This window comes from Leptonychotes weddellii, chromosome 7, assembly GCF_054177405.1.
Source record: "Leptonychotes weddellii isolate Sample4059 chromosome 7, ASM5417740v2, whole genome shotgun sequence".
Lineage (NCBI taxonomy): Eukaryota > Metazoa > Chordata > Mammalia > Carnivora > Phocidae > Leptonychotes > Leptonychotes weddellii.
This window is the reverse complement of record NC_138375.1, coordinates 34,801,445-34,826,955: the sequence shown is the minus strand read 5'-3', so window position 1 is coordinate 34,826,955 and position 25,511 is coordinate 34,801,445. Positions and strand designations below refer to the sequence as shown.

The following is a 25,511-nucleotide window of genomic DNA, read 5'->3' as shown; positions in this document are numbered from 1 at the left end:
AAAAAAAAAAGAAATACAATATAGTATAGAAGTATAGTGTCAAACTTAAATAAAACAAAACTTTAAGTAGAATCCTTATATTCAGTTGAAAAAATAAAAATCTGGAGTAAGATCCCAATAAAAAGCAGCTAATTAAAAGAAAGAACTCTTGGAAATTAAACATTTGTTTCCAAAATATAACACTAAATAGAAGGGTTATAAGTATAATTGAGAAAAACTTTCTAAAGAAAAGCAAAAAAGGAATGAGATTCAAAAAATTAAAAGAAAAAAATACACAGAATTCCAATTCTGGATGGCCAAAATCTGATCAATATATTTGACAAAGACTAAATAGAGAAAATGAAGAGAAAGACATATCAAAGAAATAATGCAAGAAAATCTATCAAGCTAAAAAGAGATGCCTACAAACTGAAATGGCCTACCATATGCTAAACAAGTTTAATGAACAAGAACTAATTAAACCTATCATTGTGAAATGGAGAACAACAAATTAACAGCCAGCACCACCACAATAATAATCATAAACATTAAGAATTGAGCATTTACAGTAATGTGGCATTTTACAAAGATCTTCTCACTGTTTGCCCATCCATATACCTCTTCCCCTGACTTTATTGTTCTGGATCTTTAAATGTTGCTTCTCCAGTTTCTGCCCAGTCTGCTAAGCCATTTGCCCCTGCACATTATTCCAAGTATATGTTTATCTTGGGCTACTTCTCTCTTCACAGAAAGATGATGAGATGCCATGTCTGAAGCCCTGTCCTTTGGAAGGATTTCTCCTCACTGATTAGGGCCACCTTTGAATGGGTCCATGGTACATTAGTAGTTTATATTTGACTTACCCCCACATGCTAAGTTAACCCATCTGAGAATAAAGCTCAAAATGTTTGTGTTATCTAGTTTTAGCCCTCTTTCATATATGAGAGAAGCATCATTTCAGTTGTAGCAGATGACAGTGGTTCTGAGCTACCTCTTCATGTAAGCTTATGTGTACCATGAGAACCTTTTTGAGCTTGATTCCAAATGTACTGCCTCCACTTTAAAATTGCTATTAGACCTGCCAATATCAATTTGGTAGGTCTGACAATGTTCAGCTCATGATGGACAATTCTTGTCACTAGATCAATTGATATCCCATGTTTGGCAACATATTCATAGGTTCTGGGGATTAGGGTTTAGAAATCTTTGGGGGAGCATTATTTTTCCTATCACAGGTTAGAATAGTTTCAAGCCACAGCACTCTCTCAGGAAGGTTTTGGCTAGGCTAATGTGAAGTCCTCAGGCCACAGGTGCTAATGGGAGGATCTTGTATCTTGAAGGAATGAGACTGCATTACTACTCTCACTGTTTTCCATCTTCAGTCATTGGCTGGGAGCAATTTTGGGGGAGATGGACTCAGTATAAACATAATAGTGGATCCAAAGGGGAACGGCCAATGCTATCAGTTGGTTATGGTCCCTGAAGCAGAAGATCTGAGAGGTGCCTTTTTATGGCTGCCAAGAAGGCCTATCTAGTATTGCAATTCTATTTTACTATTTATTGGTTTAGTTTTCAATTACCTACCAGTTACCTACCATGATTCATAAGAGTTTTGCGTATTTCTGACTGGTCAGTAATAAATGGGAATTAAGATGGAGATTAACACAGAGATGTGTCATCCAGATCACTTTTGAGGAAGAACTTGCTGCCTACCTGGGTGTATGGAGTGTGGTGACTAGAAAGCATCCAGCTTTGAGGACTTTCAGAGTCTTCCTTAGCTTCAGAGAATTGCTTTTCTTAAGTCATGCCCATCTAATAAATGCTCAAGGTAGGGTACAAAAGGCCAAAAATTGAATCCAATATGGGACACTCTGACAAACATACTAACTCCAGAACTCCCAGCAGGATTGGCCAAAATTTTATCAGTTTTGCATTGAATTTTGACTTCTTCTGCTCAAATGTACTTCATCTCCTTCCTTTCATAGGTGCTGATATCTAATAAACATATTATATGAAACTTCATTTCAGCCTGGTTCCAGAGAACCCAACCTATGTTATACAAGAAACACCACCTCTTCATTCTTTAGGTATTCGAAGGTAGTATTATCACTGCTAACTTATCCCTTACCTCAGGATAAGTATTGTTTTTTTAATTTACTATATTGGCTGGGGGAGGTGGGAAATCTTCCCTACTGTACAGTGAAAGAACTCATATGAATTTTCTGCCAATTTCTGCCAATATGGAGTGTGTCTATTCCAATTATATATTTGTGATCTGCGGAAAGGAGCACCAGGAGCAGTGGTGTGTTGGAGCTGGCTCATGCTGGCTCACAAGAACCAATCACAGACATCTCTTCCCAAATCCATGTTCTCATGTTGAGACCTTGAACTCAGTCATGGTGGGAGGATTTACACCATGGAAACAAAGAGCTGCTATAAAAAAAAATAGAGCTTTTTTTCTCCTCAGAGAGCCAGTTTGTAAATATTAGCCAGCAAGTTACTGACCAAAGGTATATGTGGAACCAGTAGACCCACTGTCAAATGAACCTGAACATGGGCTTTCTTTATTTCCTGACCCATGTTTGCCCCTACTAGAATGAGGCAAGATGGCACTGCTTCTTTGAATATTATCATAAACTTGAATCGAATACCCCCCTCTCTCAGTGTGTATTACCCTTTCCAGAAGGACTTGAAAAATCACTATAGTATGTACTTGCTCTGTTATGGCAGGATCCTTCCTCACAGAGACCCAGCTTCAAGTCAATAGATGTGGATCTAAGAGTTTAGTCTGGTAACTGAAAAAGGCATTTGGCATTACTAACCTCATTCTTAATATCTTTTGATTATATTTATTAATTGATTATATATATTTCTTAGCTGTCTATGTTTTATGAGCCATCTTCATAGAATTCTGAGTGTCAAGCACTCCTGACTGCCCTTCTAACTTTGCTGCTCATTGCATTAATTATACCCACCTTGGTTCAGACAATCAAATGCTGCCACCTGGCCTCTGCTATTCCAGGACTGCATCATCTCCATTACTACCAGGGTGGCTGGTGCTGTAATAGCATCTCTTAACTGAAATCTCAATATGCATAGCACAGACATTAATGAGATTTTAAACTATGCTCATGCCATCCTCTTCGTCCATCCTCATTGCCTTGGTAAACAAAATGTCCTAATGTCCCTCCAAAGCAACATGGTCAGTTTGGGAGTTTTCTAATTTGTATCATAAACCTATTCTATCTGTGTATATGTATGTATATATATGACCATCCCATTGGTTCTGTTCCTCTGGAGAACCCTAATACATGCATTGATTTATTTCTTACCTTCATATATTTCTTAATAGTATTTTATGTGTGGACTTCAATATTATTTAAATTTTAAGTTATACAGAATTTTCATGTAGTTTAATGACAATTTTGAGATGGAATTTTAATAAGTCATATCTTAGAACTTCTTAAACATTAGAGTTATGAAACAATAACATGTACCCTTGTAAGATAACTGATCTTACAAGTATAGATGCTATCACACCAGAAGAATGGGTTTGTTCTTTCTTGAGAATTTAACTGGAGCATATAAATTTAGAGCTCCATGTCTACTTTTGTGATTCTATGAATAATTACCATCTTCACTATAACTAGTTATAGAAGCAATTGTTTTCAAAAGTATAAAGTAAATGAAAGGTTTGATGTCTTACAGTTAGTTGGCTTTATTCTGTTGTAAGAAACAGACTCATGTTTCCTCCAATGCACCAATGTATTTAAAGGAGGATAGAGAATTAAGGGAAGGAGGAGAAGTCACATTTCCAGGCTTAACAGAATGATGGAACTGAAAGGTGCTTTTGGGGACAGTGCAAATGGAGATGGCATGGATTATCTAGTCCTTTGTACTTTGTTTCATATCCTGACATGGCCATTGGGGTTAGTCATATATACGTATTCACCTAGCCTCTTCTCTGAATCAGATTCTTCATGAATAAGGCCTAGGAATTAATATTTAAAAACTACGCTTGGTTCCATTCATGTAACCAAATGAGCACGTCCCCATGACCCAACCTTGCAAAAATTGTTCTTCTCTAATGATCCATCAGTTTGTTGCAAAGCTTTTCTTTGTTTCTGCCACTAACCACCACTTAATTTTACCTTACATATGTCTCTCATTTATCCTCTCAAAGGGGAATCAGATCATTTCTTTCAAACATCTTTAGTTAATAAGTCTATTCATAAATTTTATTTATATGTGTATGTGTATGTGAATATGAATATGCATACATATCTCTAGCTGCATGTATATATATGCATATTTATGTATATGCTGATACATATATGTATATGTATACACGATATACACATATGTATATGCATATGCTTATATACAGTTGCATGTATATACACAAACATACCCACACATGCAATTGTATAAGAGCAAATATATTTTTCCAACTTACCTTTTTGGGCCCAGATCTTGAACTTCCTTTTTCACTGCTTCTGCTCTTCTTTTTCTGTCCTTTTTGAATACTTGCTATTCATTAAACACAATGATTCTGTGTGGCGTCTTTGCCAAAAGAAGGGTTACACCGGGTCAATATTTTGGAGAGAGTTCGATTTACTTCTCTGTCTACTTCCGTGTTGTTGTTGTTGCAGGTTTATTGGCAATATTACAGTATAGAAGAAAGATTTCAAAACTCCAAATGGTGTTTTGAAGTCCATTCCAACTATGGGCTGAGTGGGCTGAAGATTGGGCAGACTGCTAAAGTGCATAGAGCTTCAGCATTTCCTTAGTGTCAGAATCCACTCAAATGACCTCCTGATCCAGGGCTGAGACTCAGGAACATAATTCTCTCTTTCTCTCTCCTTCTTCTGCAACAAAATGGGGATAATTCTCCTGAGGCCACTCTGAACCCCTTTCATCAGTTGTGTGACATAGCCTGCTATTCTTGTTTTGGATATTCTTGCTGGGAATAATGGCGAGCCCTTGCACAGGTGCTTGTTCACATTACATGGATGTTGTTACACAGGCACATGTAGTACATCTCTATGAAGACCTAGGTCATTTTCTTCACAGTTTTGGTGTGAATGCTGCCCAATTGGTGGTTCCCTGGAAAAAGAGTTTGGTCTGCATTTGTGAATTCATTTTCTACTGCCTTATTTTTTGTAGGAGCTGAATTTTCCTGTAAGATGTGCCAGCAGGTGAAAGAATAGGTCTTTATCAAAAAACAGATTGAGCCTGCCCCGTGGGATTGCAAATATAGAAGTAATAGATCTGATGGATGCTGCTGCAGTTTTTAGAGTAGCAAGACTAGCTACACATTAGAAGCAAAAACATTATTGAGATTGAAAATTTAATGGAGTTCACTGGTAGAAATTGGAAGATAGTCTCAGCATTGAGTTCATTGTTTCAGCATGGTAGAACTTTGATCCTGATTAGGAGCTTTATACCTTGACATATGAAGATAATTTTAACTTGACATTGTGTCACAGATGGTGAGTAATTCTTCAACACTATTATAAGGAGCCTGTACTGCTTTGTCTTTTTACTACTCAACTAAGATTAGGTCTTTGAAAATAAATTCACAGGCATTTATTTACAACTTTTGCTCACCTGTGTGTAGCATAATATAAACGCTGAACTTGAAGAGAAAAAGCAGAGATAGAAAGGACTGAATCATTTTGCATAAAGCTTGAGAACCATTGCTATAAGGAAAAACCATGGTGGTCCTATTTCTTTGTCAATCAAACATGAGAGCAATCAGTGGGGATTTATTTTCTTCAATCTTAAAAATACATTAAAAAGGAAATAGCCTCTTTTTTGGCTTCCAGATGCTGTCCTGTCTGCATGTGGGACATAGAATCTGGAAACCCCTTGGTACCATAGGGTTAGATTAAAGAGCCATGCTCAGGGTAACAGAGAGGGAAAGGGAAAGACCACTCTCTCAATGACCCAATTATATTGTCAAGTCACTGAATTAGTGAAACATGGAGCCTCCCTTCCTCCTAATTCCTTTTTATTTGAGACAATATATCTCATTGTTCAAACTATTTTAAACTGCCCATTCTCTTACTTGCAGCCAAATGCTTTGCAACTTATTTGCATAGATTAATACATTTGTTCTTTTCAAGAAGTCTGTGACATAAAGCAAATATTAATAGCTTCATTTTAAAAGATGAGTCTCTTGCAGTTCAGGAAAATCAAATGAGCTGCTTAGTTAGGAGCAAATCTATGATTAGAATTCTACTAATTAATCCTGGAGCTTAAGGGGTATTATTATACAGTGTCACATTGCCTTTCAAAAGGAACACATGCAGAATGACTGAATGCTAATGAGTACACTTTTACTGTATACAGTGCCTCTCTGAAGAAAGACATTTCAATGGGGGAGACCCATTCTGCTCTAACTAGGTAGCTAGAAGTAAAAAGTGATAATGGAACAATTGCCCAAGTAGGAAAAGCCAATTATTGTATATTAATTCTTTCAATTGCTAGTTCATTCATTTTTTTCATTCATTCATTCCCTCAACATACATGTATTGAGTACCTTTTATGTGTCATGAAATATACTAGCATCTGGTGCTATAAAAATAAATTATAGATAGCCTCACCTGAAAGAATATACTATAATACACTGAAATATATTACAAAGTATATAAATCTTAAAAAACATAAAAATGTAGAATGAAATATTTTGCACCCAATATCAAACCCAATGGATTTGATCCTGGATGGAATTTCTTCCTGACTCAGGGAGATTAGCAATGGGAAGAAGAACTAAGGACCCAGTGGATAAATTTGAGAGGCAGTAACATGAGTGATTAATACATATTTGTCAGGGAAGAATGTTAACTTTATAGAAGATGGCAAAGGACATCATGACTTCAAAGGAAATAGCTAAGCAAACAAGCAGTTTGGCTTGCCACAACTTCAGAGGTGCTAGAAGTAGATAATGAGTCTCAGTAGATCAAAGTGCTGATCTATTCATTGCTCACATCACAGCAGACACTAAAAGCATTGGCGATGTGACATTAGTTTCCCATCATGACGTGGTTCCACACAGGTGACATGATGGGCCACATAATGGCCTCACACTCAGTAGATTGCACAGTAGTTAAAGAAGCCAAGAATAAGGCTCAACACCTATTGCAGCAGGCAGTAAGCAAGTCAACAAACCTCCCTTGAGAAGCAAGGTCTCACATGGCAAGGTCTCACATTGTGGTTGCTTTGACTATTTTAATTGCCTGTGTGACTAGCTACCAGAGGATGGTGAAGTTTGCACTATGGCATACTCAGCAAAGATGTGTTGAGAGACTTGGGGCCAATAGTGAATTGTATCTCCTAAAAGTTTCCTTAGAATCAGATTTCCTGAAGGAAGTCTGATATTTACCTTTACCATTTACTGGCTCTACATACTTGGACAACTTATTCTGCCTCTTTGCCTCTCCATTTGTAAAGTGAGATTTTAATGGTGTCTTGTCCATGAGATTGTTTAAAATAGGGCCAGACATATAATAAATAATAAATGTTCATTTTTACTATCATTCAGTACAGTGACATTTTCAGGTTGCTGAAAGAAAGAACGGACATGATTAAAATAAAAAATGGCAGTTGTACTTTTGCCAGACGTGCACTAAAGCATCTATATGGTTTGGGGCTGCCTGGGTGGCTCAGTTGGTTAAGCATTGGACTCTTGATCTCAGCACAGGTCTTGATCTCAGGGTTGTGAGTTCAAGCCCCGTGATGGACTCCATGTTGGGCATGGAGCCTACTTAAAAAGAAAAAAAAAAACAAGAAACACATATATGGTTTAGACAAATGAAATCAAAGGTTTAATATTGAATGAGGAAGAGGAAGATGACAGATGTCCCCAAATGGTCACAAAGCCAAAAGAATCCATGTAGATGGGTCATTTGTTATTTCAACACACTTGTTTTTTGTTTGTTTGTTTTTTGTCAGTAGAGAATCAATGCCTATGCCCATCCATATATATGCTTTAGTGTACCTCTGGTCGTCTTTTTATTAATAATGACAATAATGTAATAGTACTAGGTTATAGTTATTGAGTGCTTACTCTATGCCTGGCATTATTTTTCAGCTTTAAGTACTATGCACAGACTAATTTATTTAATTCTCAAAACTACTGTATGAGCAAGTACTATTATTACCTCATTTTATAGATAAAGAAACTGAAGCAATGAGAGATTAACCAAATTATTCAAGGTCACAGAATTAGTGTCTGGATTATGACACAGAGGCTGAAATATAGAGTACAAACACACAACATTTAAGAAGGATAGAACCTGATAGCATGTCAAGCAAGGAGATTGTTTTCTGCAAAAATGTAATCCATTTTTTTATGTATATACCAGAGATATTTATGTATTAAAAACCCATGATCAGTAAACAAATCCTTAATGAATAAATCATTTTGATCAGCCTTTCCCAAATTTACTGCTAGAGTTCCAGTGACCCATCTGCTGACCTGGAACTTTGGTGTCAAAAGTTCTTGCTGATCTTTAACCATGCATATCTTATAGATTCCCAGACTGGTAAAGGGGCTTTATTTTCTGTCTTGATAGATTTATGGATTTATTTATTGTAAATTACTCACAAGAGAGAGACATTTCATTGTAAAACACTCCCTGGTATTGATTCAGTAAAATGAGGGTGTCATCATTAAACAAATCTTCCCGAATACCCATACTATTAAAACTAATTGACTGTGTCTCTTCTTTAAGGTTAGCTATGCGTTTCATGTGCTCACTAAGGAAGGTTTTGTCTGGTATTTCTACCCCATCTGCACAGCATTTCAGATGACACCTGAAGGCTTACTCAAGGCTTCATGAAGATTTCCCTACATTTTGATATAAGAAAAATAATCTAGGAATGCTAAAAACAACTAGGACTTTTAAAATTATTTTCACTGTAATATATTAATGTCTATTTATTTTTTAATGAAACTATAATAAATTTGATTTTTAAGAAAAAAAATCCCACCATTTTATTTATAGTGTTTTATATGGGACATTTTAGAATTTTCTTTTTTATTGTTGGTTTCCGTTGTCTTGTATTAATTCTTTGATATGACTAATGGCTTAGAGGAGTGGTTGGTGTCCTCCTTGTTCTTGATTGCTTCTCCAGATGATTATTCCCCAATTCACCTATTTAAAATAAAGGAGTGCTTGGATGGCTCACTTGGTAGAACATCAGACTCTTGATCTCAGGGTCATGAGTTCGAGCCCCATGTTGGGCATGGAGGCTACTTAAATAGAATAAAATGAAATAAAAATAAAACAAAATAAAGTAAAAATAACCTATTTGTTGGAGTTAGTGCTCTATAGCTGAATCATTGACTCCTTCTTCATAAAGTGTAAACTTTGGCACACTACTCATGGTTTTCTCTTTCATCCATGGACATGTCAATATCCACAGGACTGACTTTTCCAATTCCCTGACATCTATGTCTCTTGATTTGTTTAATATTACTTCATCCACACTACCAAAATCATATGTTGAACACTGTCATCACCAGAAATAACTCTTCCACCCAAAATCATTGAAATAGAACATGAGATTCCCTGATAAAATTTTCCTATTATTCCAGCTTGAGAGCTCAAATATCCCTACTGGGACATTTTCCTGAGTTCTAGGAGACTCTTCTTTCTATCAGTCTGGTCCCCTTCTCCTTTTATTTTTTTTCACATTCAGTTTGGGTTCTGTGGTCTATCATTTCAGTCACAATCTTGCTCCTTTCTTATATTATCAATGTGGCAAAATCCCCAACATGGGCGAACAAAAATATTTACCTACTTTCTATTATTTTGCAGCTGATTCTTGTTCAAGAAAGTATGCATTAGAATAAATTGGTACCACTGTCAATTTATGATTACCAATCTCATATGCTTCTTAATCAGCACAGAAATTCTATGTTTTTCCAGTTGATTCACTCTCCTGGTACTTACAACAAAAACTATTTAAAACCTTCTTCACTCTCTTCAAAACACTAAATCTGCCATTCCAGATGAAAATGGGCATGGAGAAAATAGAAAGCATGAGACAAAAATTCACTCAAATGTTCTTTAATTTTTGGACATTTGCACCTATTTTTTCCTTGGTCCCTTCTTTAAGAGAAGTTGTTCATCATCCCTCTATAGCCAATCTTTTCACCATTCTTCTGGATCCCAAACATCCTAAATTTCTCAAAGATTAGGAAGGATATTGGTTTGGAAACCACCCTGCCCTCATTCTGTGTAAGGAGAAATTTGGAGGGCCAAGAAGGAAGGAGTTGTTTACACTAGTATGGTGGAGCCTATAATACTTTACCCAAGGGAAAAAAAGATATTTGCAAATAATGGTCATGTAATTGTCCCAAAAAAGTCAAATCAAAATCACGCTCAAAGAAGGAATATATTCTACACAAATGAGATTAGACTGTATTACCACTGCAGTAACATTCATAACATTCCTTTGTTAAGGTGAGCTTGATTTTTAGGTAAACACATAAAAAATTTAGTCATAGCTCTCTCCCTGATAGGAATGTAAGCCAGAATGGGAGCATTTGCTTTTACCCTCACTTTTTGCTTACAGGCCATAGCGCTTCCTATTTTGAATCAAAAGAAGTAAGTAAAAAGAAGCCTTTGAGATCATTTGGACTAAGTTGAAATACTTTACACTGTCAGGCACAAAAAGAGACCAAGGTTGAATATAAGAATGGTGGGGAAGGGAGGAACACAAAATTGGGGTAGCAAGGATGAATTTCCCAAGAGCAGATGATAGGACCAGATTTGGACGCTTGAAAATGGAAAGTGGGAGGAAAAAAACGAAGATGGAACATACTCACAACAAAGGTCCAACTCTGTGAATTAAGAGACAATAGAAAACGTCAAAGGTACTTTCTCCACATTTTCTATGCTGTATTATTCTTTTGAGAACACTTGCTGTTTCACTGAAGAACATGGTTTTCCATCTTATAGCCTGTGTTGTGTTAAGTCTGCAGAAGATTAGCCTAACCAGCAGAATTTAGGAGTGGAGCTGTAATTTCATCTTAACCATCTTGAGGGAAGTCTGATGGAGACAGAGACAAAGCTTTCGTGGTTTACCTGAGAATTGCTACACGATTTTGACTGATCATCACAGTAATAGTTTGACCCAAGTGCCATGAGCATCAGAAAAAATCCCTCAGAGATTGAAAACAGTAAGAATAAATTTCTTGCCTCTTCATAGCCTTATTGCCCCCAAACAGCACTATCAAAAGTTAACATGAAGCTCCTTGGAACAAGAAAGAAGGACCTGTCATACCTGGGAACTCTTAAACTATTTATTTCAATCTTATCTCTTTGTCTACTGGCAATGTTTCAATTCAGCTCTCCTACTTCCTAAGACAATAAGAGCAGCAACACACAATCAAGTCTTTCAGCTATCATTGAATTTCTCCTCTTTAATTACAAGTTTTAATAGAAGAACAAAGTGGTCATTCCACTCTCTTTTCATATTTCTCATTTATTTACCCCTCAACTCTCTCAAATTTGGCTTCCATCCCTGCTCATCATTCTCTTGAAATAGTTCTGTTCACCTTCCTATTAGTGTATCGAGTTTTTATTCTCCAATATACTCAATACTGATCTTCTGATTGCATTCAAATGGTCTTTCCATTTTTCAAACTCCCTTCCCTTGGCCTGGGCAATGGCACATTTACCACTTTTTCTCATGCTCTTTGGTCATTTCTTCCAGTCTTCTTTCCACCTCAACCTTTTCTAGCTGGTTTTGAAATATTGACATTCCTCAAGGCTTGTTCCTGATTTTCACTCTTCTCTCATGTTCCATTGTCTCTTTACACTATCTCATCCATGCCTATGACTTCAATTACTGTCTCTGGGATAATGATTCTAAAATTTCTCTTTCTAGCTCTGAGTTCTCTGAATTCCATACCTGTCGAACTGGCTAGCGAACATCTTCACTTGGGTATCTCAAAGACACTGGCTCTACACGCTAGAATTGAACCCACGGCTTTCTTTCCAAACTTTGCCATCTTCCATTATTTCCTTGTAGGGTAAAGTGACATAATGATACTGAAATTTTATATTCAGAATTTGTGGTGATAGAAATTTGAGTCATCATTAAGGAAGAATTACTCAAAAGATAAATTTATAAATGGAAACAATTTCTAGAGTGGTCTTATTTCAGTAGGATGGCTTCTCAATTGTTGCAGGATATTCCAGGCAGTTGAATTAAAGAAATTTCATTTTGTTCATAATATCTTGATGCAATGTTAGTTTTTTTTAAATGACTTTACAACTTGTGTTGTCAGAAAAAAAAATATTTTTCTGAAGTCATGCAGTGATGTAAATATAGGACATCTTCATTTGGATGAAATTCTTATAGGAATTATAATTAAAAAATACAAGGGGATGCTTTAAAAATATGTATCATGCCATTTTATTTAAAAACAATTTTTAGTAAAATTGGAGGAAATGAGAAAAAATCATTTGGCATATTACATTTTGGATCTCCTGAGCAGGATCATATTAATAATAGAGTCACTACTATCAAGATTAAGGAAGATGTTCCATTAATTTTAATTAAGTAAACCTGCCTATGGATTGCCTTTTGAAAAAAATACTTAAGAATTTTATATCTCCCTTCAAATTACTGACACAGACAGAGGTGTGAGGTCATTTCTTAGACTTTTTCATTGCACCCAAAGTGAAAGGGATGTGGAAGCATGATGAGAATCAGCCTCATTTGCCCATTTTGAGCTTAATAAGGCACTTTTACACAGGTACTTAGGGCTCTCTTGTGACTGCACTAGTTCTAATTAATGCTTGCCACCTATCTTCCCTGGGCTTAAGAACGAAACCAAGAGAATCCCCTAAGGGGGAGGAAAATGAATTTTTAAAAATATCTCTCAGAAAGATTTGATATAAGTACTTTATAAAAACAATATGAAATGACTGAAAATATGTCTATATGGTTTTCATTAATATGCTCACATTCACGCTCTATTTGTTGAATAATTAACAGAAATAAATGAGCATTTATTTCCATGTATGATGCAAACATTATGGGCAAGTCACATTTTAATTTCATACTTGATGTTTCAGCTTATGCTATGTTTTTAGTTAGTGCTGGCCTATTAAGCTGCTAATTTATCTACTGTTGTGAAGGCCTCTGGAAATGCTGCTCCATAAATAATAGAGCAGTGATCCATAACCACCTCCCCTGTAACAGCATCGGGTCCACTGCAGCTAATAGGAACGAACTGCCGGTTGCTAGGTGCCAAAATGCTGCTTGCCTATTTAGGAAGTGATATAGTTTTGTCTCCCTGCTAAGATGACAAAACTGTAATTAGAGATTAATCAAGAGCTACATTAGTGCCACAGTTTCCTGCAGTCTGACTTTTGTTGCCCACCAGCAGTTAAGTGCATCTGCCTGTATTTACCAGTTCTCTGGAGATTTAGAAATTTATTGTCATATTTACAGGAACAGCTGCCGTGCAAGTTGTCAAATCATAAAGAACTAACTCAAGAGAATGCATATAATTAACTACTCTGTCTTTAGTCTATTTATTTTTAAAATGAGGCTTCATTTAAAAAGATTAAATAGCATATTACATAACCAGCTATTTTTTTTTGTTCTTGGATTTTGTTATTTTTCATTAAAACATTTCCACAGTAATTTGTACTGAATAAATAAAGATCAATTCAAATATTGGAAGGGAGACAAATACATGCTGGTAGCAAAGGAGGCTTGAATCTTGTGATTTTTCTGGGAGCTGGGTTGGTGATATATGTTAACATCATTTAAGATTTATACTGCTCTGTTTTTTTAAGAAAAATAATGCTGAGTTATTATGGAATTGATCTTTAAGTTTCATTTGCTATTCCTTTAGATTTTTTGCTATGTGTGCTTTGGGAAAATTATTCTGTCATTTCTATTTACATATGTTGCATTTTTATTTTTTCAAATGCTATAATATTTGGGCATGTTAATCACAAGCATTTTTCTTTGTTGAAAGCCTGATACTCAGGTGGATTCTTGGTTTAGTTGATTACCATGGCAAATATAGTGTCAAAATTAAGACTATTGAAATAATTTTAAACTTAAATTATAAGGTTATGAACAACAGTAAGTAATGAATATCTTAGTATTTCTATGTTTATGTTTATATGCAATTATCTTAAAACTTGAAGTGGAATTAAATATAATATGTATTTTTTATTGTTTTAGCAGTTTTAGTAAACAGTTTTGAGTGAAATCATTGGAAAATTATATTTGTATAAGCACACTTTATAAAATTATATACATATCACACACAGACACAACGCACATGTTTAAGCATATCCATAGTATGTATATTATTTTACATTTAAAGAAAATACACTTTGATTCCATTTTGATTCTTCTAGCTTACATCAGAATTTTGGAGCAGTTGTAATTCATTCTAATATTCAATCTGTTAATATAAAACTAGTGCCATTAGAACTTGGAAGTCTTTAATCATCTTAAAAACTAAAAGTTACTTCAAAATAAGTTGAGGTTTTATGCTCAGATTTTAATTATATTGCTGTTATTTCACATATAAAATTCTCTTAGATATCCATTTCACTAATTTTGGACCCCATAGGGAAAGTATAATTTTCTCAGGGTCCTTGATGCTTTATTTACTCTTCTTCCCTAAAAGCAAGGAAGAAAAAATTGATTGTTATTGCTGTTATTGTTACTGTTTCTAAAAAAATGCATAATATACAAGCATATGTATATATACACATATTCAGATAAAAAATTTGTCAGAAGTCTTTAGAATTATAATAAGAAAGAACTATAAGATCAGTTACAGAACAATTTGTGCTGTCAAATTTATTTTGGAGTTTGCATTTCTGTTTTCAGACTAATGTGACAAACTTCTGTGTTTTCAAGAAATGTTAATTTACAAAAATATGAAATAGAAGAAATGAAATAGAGAAAGAAATTTTGCATCTGTTACTGAAAGGGCCCCACAGGGATGGAATTGAGAGCTTGGAATAGATCCCCGGCTGCTCACTATACTTTTGTTTGCAGTCAAGGGAAGTCTCGATGCCCTAGAGCTTACTCTAACATTGGCAGTACATAGGAAGTTGGCCATTGAAAAAATATGAAATCAGACTTCTGCTGATAACTTATATATATTGGGTTATCATATGATATAATTTTCAAAGAATATGGATTTATTCAGAATATGGTTGAAATCAAATAAGTTCACTTTTGGAAATACCAGAGACTTAATTGATAATTTTATAATTCATTTAGCTGGCATAGAAAACATTGATTTTGAATAAAAAGACAACATCATTCTTATGTGTGTACTTACAGGTATTTTTTTTTTTTTTAGATTTATTTATTTATTTATTTGACAGAGAGAGAGACAGCGAGAGAGGGAACACAAGCAGGGGGAGTGGGAGAGGGAGAAGCAGGCTCCCTGCTGAGCAGGGAGCCCGATGCGGGGCTCGACCCCAGGACCCTGGGATCATGACCTGAGCCGAAGGCAGACGCTTAACGACTGAGCCACTCAGGCGCCCCTGTACTTACAGGTATTTTAAATACTAATAATATTTGCTTCAAATAACTTCTTAAGTTTTTAATCACACTGCTGGAGTCTGTTAGTAAATATGTATTTTAAAATGTAGAGCGTTATAAAATGAAAACACTATTAAATAGAGTCTTGTGGAAAAAAGTGTAACAAAGCTGTTAAAAATAATTAAGATGAATTTTTCTCCCTCCTCAATATGTTCCCTTCCATTGAAAATATGGTTAGGACTTAGAATTCTTCAGTAATGTTAATTACAGGCAGACTAGTTATAAGCTGAGGTCACAAATTATTTTACATAACATGTCATTATCAATGCAGAAGAGTATTTTTGTTCAATGAAAGAGGGTGTGCTTTAGCAGCTAATCGCTGGACGTGGTTTCATTATTATGTTATTTGTTCTGCAGGTTATTTAAGAAACATCAACGAGAATAGAATAAATCTTGTTATTTTTCTGTTAGGGAGAATTCCAACACGAATATTAAAACCGAGGAAATGGGGCGCCTGGGTGGCTCAGTTGGTTAAGCGACTGCCTTCGGCTCAGGTCATGATCCCGGAGTCCTGGGATCGAGTCCCGCATCAGGCTCCCTGCTCAGCGAGGAGCCTGCTTCTCCCTCTGACCCTCCCCCCTCTCATGTACTCTCTCTCTCTCTCATTCTCGCTCTCTCAAGTAAATAAAAAAAATCTTAAAAAAAGAAAAAAGAAAAAAAAAAAAACCAAGGAAATGTCCATGAGGCTTGGGTTATCAAATTCCAAGGATTTAGGGTAGACTGAGGCTGAATATCCTTTCAACTTTGATATGCTAAATACTTCATATATTAATTCATTAGTGTGATGTGTTAAATAATTTATTAGTTGATTAATTTATTAGTGTTATAAAAGCTATACAAACAATGTCCACCATGATTTAGAGGACTAAACTAAATTCATGGGAGTCAAACTTGTCTTGGGGCTGAATACTATATTTTTGTTTTTTAGTCTCAAGAAAATTAATTTCCTGTGCCTCAATTTCCCCATCTGAAAAAAGTAGAGAAAATAAAATCTAGCACACAGGGTGGTTTGAGGTTTATATTATTTGAAACATGTAAAATGCTTAAGGTTCTCGGCACATGTTACTGTTCCAAATATTTGTTTAGATATAATCATTGTTATTATTCCTAAGAGTACCCTTAGAACCCACCCCTGAGACCAGGGTTCTTCTGGGAGCCAGGGCCAAGAGGCTTTGAGTTGCTGGAACTGAAGCTGCAGGAAGAAAGGTAAGGTAGCTGCATCAACAGGGCCCAGGAAAACCACAGGCCACCAAGCACAACCATATCATCTTCACTTTTACTTCCTTCTCTCATCAAAAGTTTCTGGGTGTCTCTGCTGTCTGTTTCTTGGCTTTTCTGACTTTGTCATGTGCAGCTGGGAGGAGAAAGGAACACCAGGCGCAGTCAGCCAGAGAACAAGCACAGAGCTCAGCCGTTTTCCTAGCCCCGTCACCTAGCCCCAGAGCCATGGGTTGGCAGCTTGGTGACCGGGTCTGCAGGCTGGGACAGCAAGGACTGTGCCACATGACAGAGTTTAGTGGACCAATGTTGAAGAGCCACAGTGATATCTAACCATGGCAGACAATTCAGAAAGAGGGTGATGGATTTACCCTGGCTGCCATCAGTCAGTATCTCCCACGCCTGAGAAAGCTGGTAGATTCATTCAGCTAAACATGAGGATCAAAAAGAGAGAACAATAAAAATAGACTTGGTGATAGCATGTTCCCTCAGGAAAGCACCTCCAAGAAGACACCAGGCTGCAGAAGAGCCAATGTCAGCAAATGACAGACCAGCAAGGAAGGTTGAGCGCATCAGCAACTGACCAGATGCCTCTAACATGCCAAGTGCAGCCTTGGGGTCCAGAGCCCAAAGCCAGGTACTCCATAGCACTCAGACAGGAATGCAGATGGGGAAGACCCACACGCAGGGGAGAAGACCCACATAACCAGGAGAGTCTCACCTGCTCTGGGATTGTCTGAATTTTTGTCTGGGCAGCAGGATCGGATCTTCTGTCTATATGCCTTATTCACCTGAAAGAGTCAGAGGATGTGGTTCTTTACTCTCTCACCTTGGGACAGTCAGGACAACCATGCTAAAGTGATAAGGGAAATCTAGTGTGTGCTTCCTATACCCAAAAGAGAGGCTGCTGGCTCCCACACTGAGACTGTCACTTCACAATCAACGAGGAGTGGAGGAGGCACAGGCTATGGAGGGGTCCAGCTGCTGCCCCCAGCCCAGGGGCTGGACTTGCTTTCTCAACACTGCAGATGTCAAAGGCCTCCTGGAAGAAGCAAGATTCTCTACTACCAACAGGAAACAGGCACTCTCACATGCTCCTGGTGGGCAGGTAAACTGGGACAACCTTTCTAGAAGTAAATCTCACCATCAAGTTTTTTTTTTTTTAATTTTTTTTTTTTTTTAGATTTTATTTATTTGAGAGAGAGAGACAGAGATAGTGAGAGAGAGAGCACAAGTGGGGAGGAGAGGGAGAAGCAGACTCCCCACAGAGCAGGGAGCCTGATGCAGGGCTCGATCCCAGGACTATGGGACCATGACCTGAGCCAAAGGCAGATGCTCAACCGACTGAGCCACCCAGGCGCCCTCACCATCAAGTTTTAAAATGTACTTTCCCTTCGATCCACTGTTAGGAACTTAGACTTGTAGAAGTATGCCAAAATAAATATACAAGGATGTCCACTGCAGCATTGTTTATAGTAGCCCCCAATTAGAACTAACCAAAGTCTTTATCAACAGGGAGACCAATTAAAAAATATGATAGGGACGCCTGGATGCCTCAGTCGTTAGGCGTCTGCCTTTGGCTCAGGTCATGATCCCAGAGTCCTGGGATCAAGTTCAGCATTGGGCTCCCTGCTGAGGAGCTTCTCCCTTTGCCTGCCGTTCCCCCTCCTTGTGCTCTCTCTCTCTCTCTCTCTCTGGCAAATAAAATAAATAATCAAATCTTAAAAAAAAAAAAAAGATTCCCTCTGCCCCTCCCCACCCCATGTGCATGTGCTCTCTCTCTCTCTCTAAAAAAAAAAAAAAAAAATTATGATAGAGGGCTTTATGGGTTAACTAGAAAGATCTTTAAGGAATAATGAGTGAAAAAAGTGAAGCTTAGAACAGTATGTAAAATTCGGTCACTTTGGGGTTTAAAATAAAATGAATGCATGAAATATAAATAGAGATACTCAGGTATGCACATAGTCTTTGTTTTCTTTTTTTTCTCAAAGCAATTATTACAACTTAAGTGGTTTCCTTTGGAGAGAGACTGAAAGTAGAAGAGAAGGAAACATTTACTTCTCATTTTATACCTTTCTGTAATTCAGAGTTTTAAAACTTAAACAAGTTTTAATATCATTTGTATTGTCAATAGCCTGTAATGCTGCCTTTCTGTGACCATGAGGTAATCTAGTTGGAGTGTGGCAATCAGAAAGATAGAGACCAGGAAGCTCAGTTTCTTTGCTGAGTAGCTGAATTAAGCAACCTTAGTGCTATCCATTTTAGGACATAATATGATGTAGGATAAAAGATTTTCCTTACTATTAAAGTCAGTTGAGCCGGGATTTTATGTTACTTACAGTCAAAGTGACCTAAACTGATACAAAAGCTGTGGAGATATAAAAGGCAGGTTCTGGGCTCTACAAAGCATGAATTGGGATGCAAAGTCAGATCATACTCTGCTACAAACTACAGCTTCAGAATGAGATACAAATGACTGTTAAATATATGAAAAACTCAACCTCACACTTAAAGAGAAGTGCACTTTAAAACTACAGTGAGATGCCATTTTTCATCTCCATATTGACAAAGATCAAAAAGCTTGATCACATCCATATTGTCAAGGGGAAATCAGCACACCCATTTGTTGCTGATAGGATTATAAATGGTATAAAGCTATGAAAGGCAATTTGATAATAACTTTCAAAACTAAAAAACAGTTCGTTTTAGTTTACTAGTTTGGTTACTAGTTACATCATTATTTGTAAATGCAAATTGGCTAAAAATTACCCAATTGCCCATCATAACAGGAACAATTAATAAATGGCATTACATTGATACTGAATTCTATAAAGTCATTAAACACAATGAAACAATTGTATAGGTATTGATATGAAAATACATCAAATAAATATTAAGTGAGAAAAACAATATGCAGAATAGTACAGAATGGTGTGTGTGTGTGTGTGTGTGTGTGTGTGTGTGTGTGTGTGTTGGGGGGTTATTCTAAAATGTATAAACCATAACTGGAATGATAAACAAGAAACTGATAACATCAGTTGCCTTAAGAAGGGGAGTTAGGTGGATGCAAGGCAGAGGAGGAAAAAGATGGACTTTCACTATCTACGTCTTTGTACCTTCTGAATTTTGTGCCATGCACTTATATTAGCTATTCAAAATGATTCATTATTAGAAGGAGGAGATAATCACAATAATAAAAGAATAACTAGATAGCTTTTCAGCCTTTTGGCCAAAATCAAAATCAAGTATAGTATCTGTTCTTATCAGTTACTATCTGATATGTTTTCTATCTAATAGTAAAAGGATAACTCAAATTGAAGAATATCACAAGATGTTAAACCAGAAAAATTTATTATTTCTATAAATGCAAAATGAATATTTCCAATATTCATTTAAAAATGTTAATAGAGATGGAATGAGTCTTTATGTGCCTAACATGGAAAAAAAAAAAGAAAATCAGGCAAATACAAAAATGTGTAGAGAAGAAGTTGAGATGTATTTTCACTGCCATTCTACAACTGCATCGCCATTAATATTCTAATTTGATTTATTGTAAGAATACACTTACACACAAATGTGGAATGTACATATTTATTTACACAAAATTCAATTATACAATTGGTTTGTATTCTGATTTGTCCCTTTGTCCCACTTAATATACTTTGAACATTTTTAATGTCATTAAAGAACTTTTAAAAATAATTTTAATGGAGAGATGATTCAATTAATGGATGTAGTATCATTTATTTAACTATTAATCATTAATGATAATTAGAATGCTTACTGTTATCACAGAAGCACTACAATGAAAATTCTTCCCATCTCCTTAGGATGAGTTCTGGCAACAACTATTATTGGAAAAAGAAAATGAAAAGAATGAAAGCTCTGTTTTTCCAAATTGCTTTGCCAAAAGGTTCTGTCAATTTTTACTTCCGTAAGTACTTTATGAGAATCCTTGTCCCACCAAACAATCTCTGTTTTTGGAATTTTTTTTTATATTTGCCAATGTTAATGAAGGATAATGACATCTTTTAAAATTTTGCATTACCTAATTATTGGTAATGTAAAACGTTTATTTATGTGTTTGCTGTCCATTTGTATTTCTTCCTTTCTAAAATATCTAAATGATTTGGGCCATCTTTTCTGTTGCAGAGTCAGTGACTTACTTATTTGACTTGAAAGTCATCTTTGTGTAATACTACTTGTTGCAAACATCGTTATCTTGCTTTGCCACTTGTCTTATGCATTTGGTAATGAAATTACTGACATGTAATATTTAACATATTGATTTACATCTATACACCTTTCCCTCCAGGAATTTTACAGTGATTCTGTGCACCTAGAAATTCATCTCCCTTTCCTAAATACTCTGTTATTTCCACTAGATCTTTGAATGATTTTAAGTTTTACATATATTTTAGCATATTTGTTTATTATTTCTACCTGGGATATATAATAAAATCTAGCTTTTCTTTCCTAACAAATTAGCCTAATACTTCTAAAATCATTTAGAGAGTAACCATTTATTTCTCTACTGATTTGTCATGTAACATTTTTTATGATAGCAAAATATTGTATGTGCTGGAATCTATTTCTGATTTATCAAACTTCTATTGAGCCTCCTCATAATTCTTCAAACATGACCATACTATTTAGAATTTTGTTAGTAAATTTTTAAAAGTTTTCAATCATTAATATTCTTTCTAAAGTTATTTGTGTTCATTGGATCCCATTTATTCTTATACATGATCTTTGTCTATTTCCAAATAAATCCTGCTTGTGTTTTGATTGGAATTGTGCTAAAACAAAAATGTACTTTGGAAAAAAAATACTCTTCCTTACAAAATCCAATCTTTCCAGGTGCCTGGGTGGATCAGTTGGTTAAGCGTCTGGCTCTTGATTTTGACTCAGGTCATGATTGTAGGGTTGTGGGATCAAGCCCGGTGGGTGGCATGGTGGGCTCAGAACTCAGTGGGGAGTCTGCTTGAGGATTCTCTTCTCCTCTCCCTCTGTCCCTCCCCCTGCTCTCTCCCTCTCGTTCTCTCAAATAAATAAATAAATCTTAAAAAAAAGAAACCCCAAAAAACAAAATCCAGTCTTTCCATCAAACAACATGGTGTGTCTCATCTCTGTATATAGCCATTTTTTTTTATGTCACTCAATATTGGGCTTTTAAAAATATTTTTATGAGGATTTTTTTGTGTGTTTAGAAATTCTATAATATTATTTACTTAAACTTTGTGATAATTTTATCAGGTAGATATTATTATTCTCATTATGTGGTAAGAAAATTGGGATTTAGAGAGCTTAAGTAACTTACTCAACATCCCATGCTAGTGAGTGGCAGAGGCCAGTTCTATCTAACCCCAAGGCCGTAGGCTCACCTATCATGCCTGTTGCCTCCCAATTATTGTAGGTAATAACTCATGAAGGAATTTTGATTCCCCAAATATTACTCAATACAATATAATACCGATTGCATTAGTAAATGTAAAAATTTAACGGTCTCTTCCCACTTGCCTTTTTGTATAAAAGCTAAATAGATTTCTGAAAAATAGCTATCATATGAATAATTATTTTGTTGGTTCATAATTTTAATTAGCTTTTTTACTTAGACCAGGAATATTCAACTTGCACTTATTGCAAGATTCCATAAATAAGACCCAAAGGAAAAAAAGGGGAATAGACATGCATTTTTAATCCCTATAAGTTTCAAAGGCATTCAAGTATAGACTCTTCATTTCTCTTGTCACTTCTCATACCCGAGGACACAAAAGACCACGGAGGGTTAACATTTGGCAAAAGCTTGGCAAAACTCCACAATAGCTAGTTAACCACCGTAGTCTCTGAAGGTGACTCTTTTCCTGAACATATTATTTACTGGTGTACAGGTGTTTTTCAGCCATATACTTATTTCCATCAGGGCTTTAATTTTAATTTGGATAGTTTTGGTGTCCAAATATGCATCATTTATTAATTTATTAATTTATTAATTGCCCTTAAATTCATAGATAATCTCTGACTACCATTCTTCAGGATAAAATTAAGTGCAGTTCAAGATAAAACAATCCCAGTAACAATGTCAAACTTGCTCTTTTATTAATATGTATACTACACCAGGAAATTAACTTTGTCCAGGTTAAGTTTTGCAACTTGAATATGAGGTACATTCTTTTATTACTAAATGAAAAAAATGCACCTAGAAGCAATGCATTGATTCAAACCTGCATTGCCTTTTGCATCATTATTATTCTATTCTTCAACTTCTCCACTGGCCAAGCAACTATAGATATTCTAGAATTTTACTTTGTGTAACTGAAATCCCAGTGATAAGAGACCTGCTCCTGAGTCTTTGTATATATTTCTGAAGGGGTTTCTATTCTTTATATTTGAATCGTGACACTGAGCTGTGTTTTTCACTTTTGGTCACAGAGGAAAAGTGGTATCTATGGCAACAGAAAGTTGAAGTGTGGCTCCTGACAGGGTTTTCATGTGACAGAAATGACAGCCATCTTTGTTAAGTAATACTATGTTAAGATGCTATCTTTTGTGTCAACTTTACTGTGATATCCAAAATTGGGGAATTACAACTTTAAAGAAAAAGACAGCTCAGCAATTAAAGGGTATATTATAGTGTCTTTAGACGCGGTTCTTGTGACCTGCCTTTCGGTTCAGTGTTTGATTTATAAAGCAGCGTGGACTAGTGTTCCAAAATCATGATTAGTTAATTAAAAGATGTCAACGTTGAGCCTGGACCAAACATGTTTCTTATAAAAGTGACAAATTGCACATGTGGGTAATTTTGACTTCTTTCTTATCCAGTGTATTATAGAAATGAACATTTCAAGTTATTCAGAAGTTGTGGTTAGCAAAATTTAATTACTATTATTTAAGATGGATTCTTTTTTTCTTCTCCTTTTATTTTTTAAAAAAGAATGCCCACTGTCTTCCTCAACCCCCCAACATAAGACACAGAAACAAACACAGATAGATAGATACACACACCAGGCTTTTTTTAAAGTTTAGATTGAGTTTTTTTGTTTTTTTAATTGTGGTAAAATATACATAATATAACATGTGCAATTTTTAAGTGTTCTGTTTGGTGGCATTAAGTACATTCAGACTGTTGTACCACCATCAGCACTATCCATTCATAGAAATCCTTTCACCTTGCAAAACTGAAACTCTGTACCTCTTAAACAATAATTCCCCTTACCCTCTCCCCACTGCCCCAGGAAAGCACCATTCTACTTTCTGTGTCTATAATTTTGATTATGCTAGGTACCGCATGTAAGTGGAATCACACAGTAGTTATATTTTTGTGTCTTATTTCATTTAGCATAATGTCCTCAAGTTCCACCTATTTTGTAGCATGTGTCAGAATTACCTTCCCCTTTTAAGGCTGAATAATATTACATTGTATGTATATACCACATTTTGTTTATCCATTCTTCCACTGATGGACACTTGGATTTCTTTCACCTTTTGGCTATTGTGAGAAATGCTGCTATGAACATGGGTGTATAAATATCTCTTCAAGTCCCTACTTTCAGTTCTTTGGGGGTATATAGCCAGAAATGGAATTGCTACATCTTATAATAATTCTATTTTAAATTTTTTCAGGAGGAGCCATGCACTTTTCTATAGTGACTATATCATTTTACATCCCCAGCAACAGTATACAAGTGTCCAATTTATCGACATCCTTACTAACACTTGTTATTAACTGTACATACCCCACTTTAAACAGTATCTCAGTATTTGAGGATAATGTAATAAAAGAATCTGTGACCTCTGGTATCAATGTGCCTAGGTTCAAATTCCAGATCTTGAGTTTACTATATGATAATAGGCAGCATTTAACTTCCTTGAACTTTAGTTTTGCTATCTGTAAATGAGGATAATAATAGTACATAGTATGGGATATGTTTTTGTGACACAAGTGGGATAGTGCATGTGAATACTTCACCCCAAGACTCATTTATTTAGCCTTTACTAAGCTTCAATTATATAAGTGAAGAATAATAAAGTTTCTCAGTACAGAATGCTGTAACAGACCAAAGACTGGGTAGCTTCAACAGCAAGCATTTCTCAAAGTTCTGGAGTCTGGAGGCCCAAGATGAAGAGGCTAGCATGGTTGGGTTATTGGTAAAGGCTCTCTTTCTGGCTTATGGATGGCTGTCATCTCATTGCATCCTCGCACGGTTGAGACAGAGAGGGAGAGAGAGAGAGAGAGAAGGAGAGAGAGAGGAGGGAGGGACAGAGGGAGGGAGGGGGGAAAGACTGGTTCTTTTCCTCTTCTTCTCCACCTTGGGGGCTCCACTCTCATGAGCTAATTACTTCCCAAAGCTCCCACCTCTAAATTCCATCACATAAGGGCTTCATCATATGAATTTTGAGGGGGCATAAATATTCAATTCATAACACAAGGAAACTAATGTTACAAAGATCTCAGTCTCATGTAACAGGAAACCAAAGAGAATAATTAACACTTCATTTTATTCATCCAAAGCCTTTTCTTTTTCAAAGCCCTCACTTTGGCTTCCCCGCCATGAGGATTCAATAGTCATCTGCCTTTTATTTATGAATTTCTTTCCCATTGTCCATTTTATTCCTTATATTCAAATCAGTTCATCAAATATTTTTATTAATTACATTTTTATGTGTGTATCATTTTTACTACATTATTAGATTCTCAAGGG

General features: G+C 35.8%; 1 protein-coding gene and 2 pseudogenes across 1 annotated transcript in view; 1 reads left to right on the top strand and 2 right to left on the bottom strand.

Moving 5' to 3' along the window:
* LOC145722514 (tripeptidyl-peptidase 2-like) overlaps nt 1-25,511 on the bottom strand; it is a 306,110-nt gene that overhangs the window by 229,333 nt on the left and 51,266 nt on the right. The window lies entirely within an intron of this gene.
* On the bottom strand, nt 4,560-10,571 carry LOC102731145 (small ribosomal subunit protein eS17 pseudogene; annotated as a pseudogene).
* Nucleotides 20,019-20,136, top strand: LOC115940377 (U2 spliceosomal RNA; annotated as a pseudogene).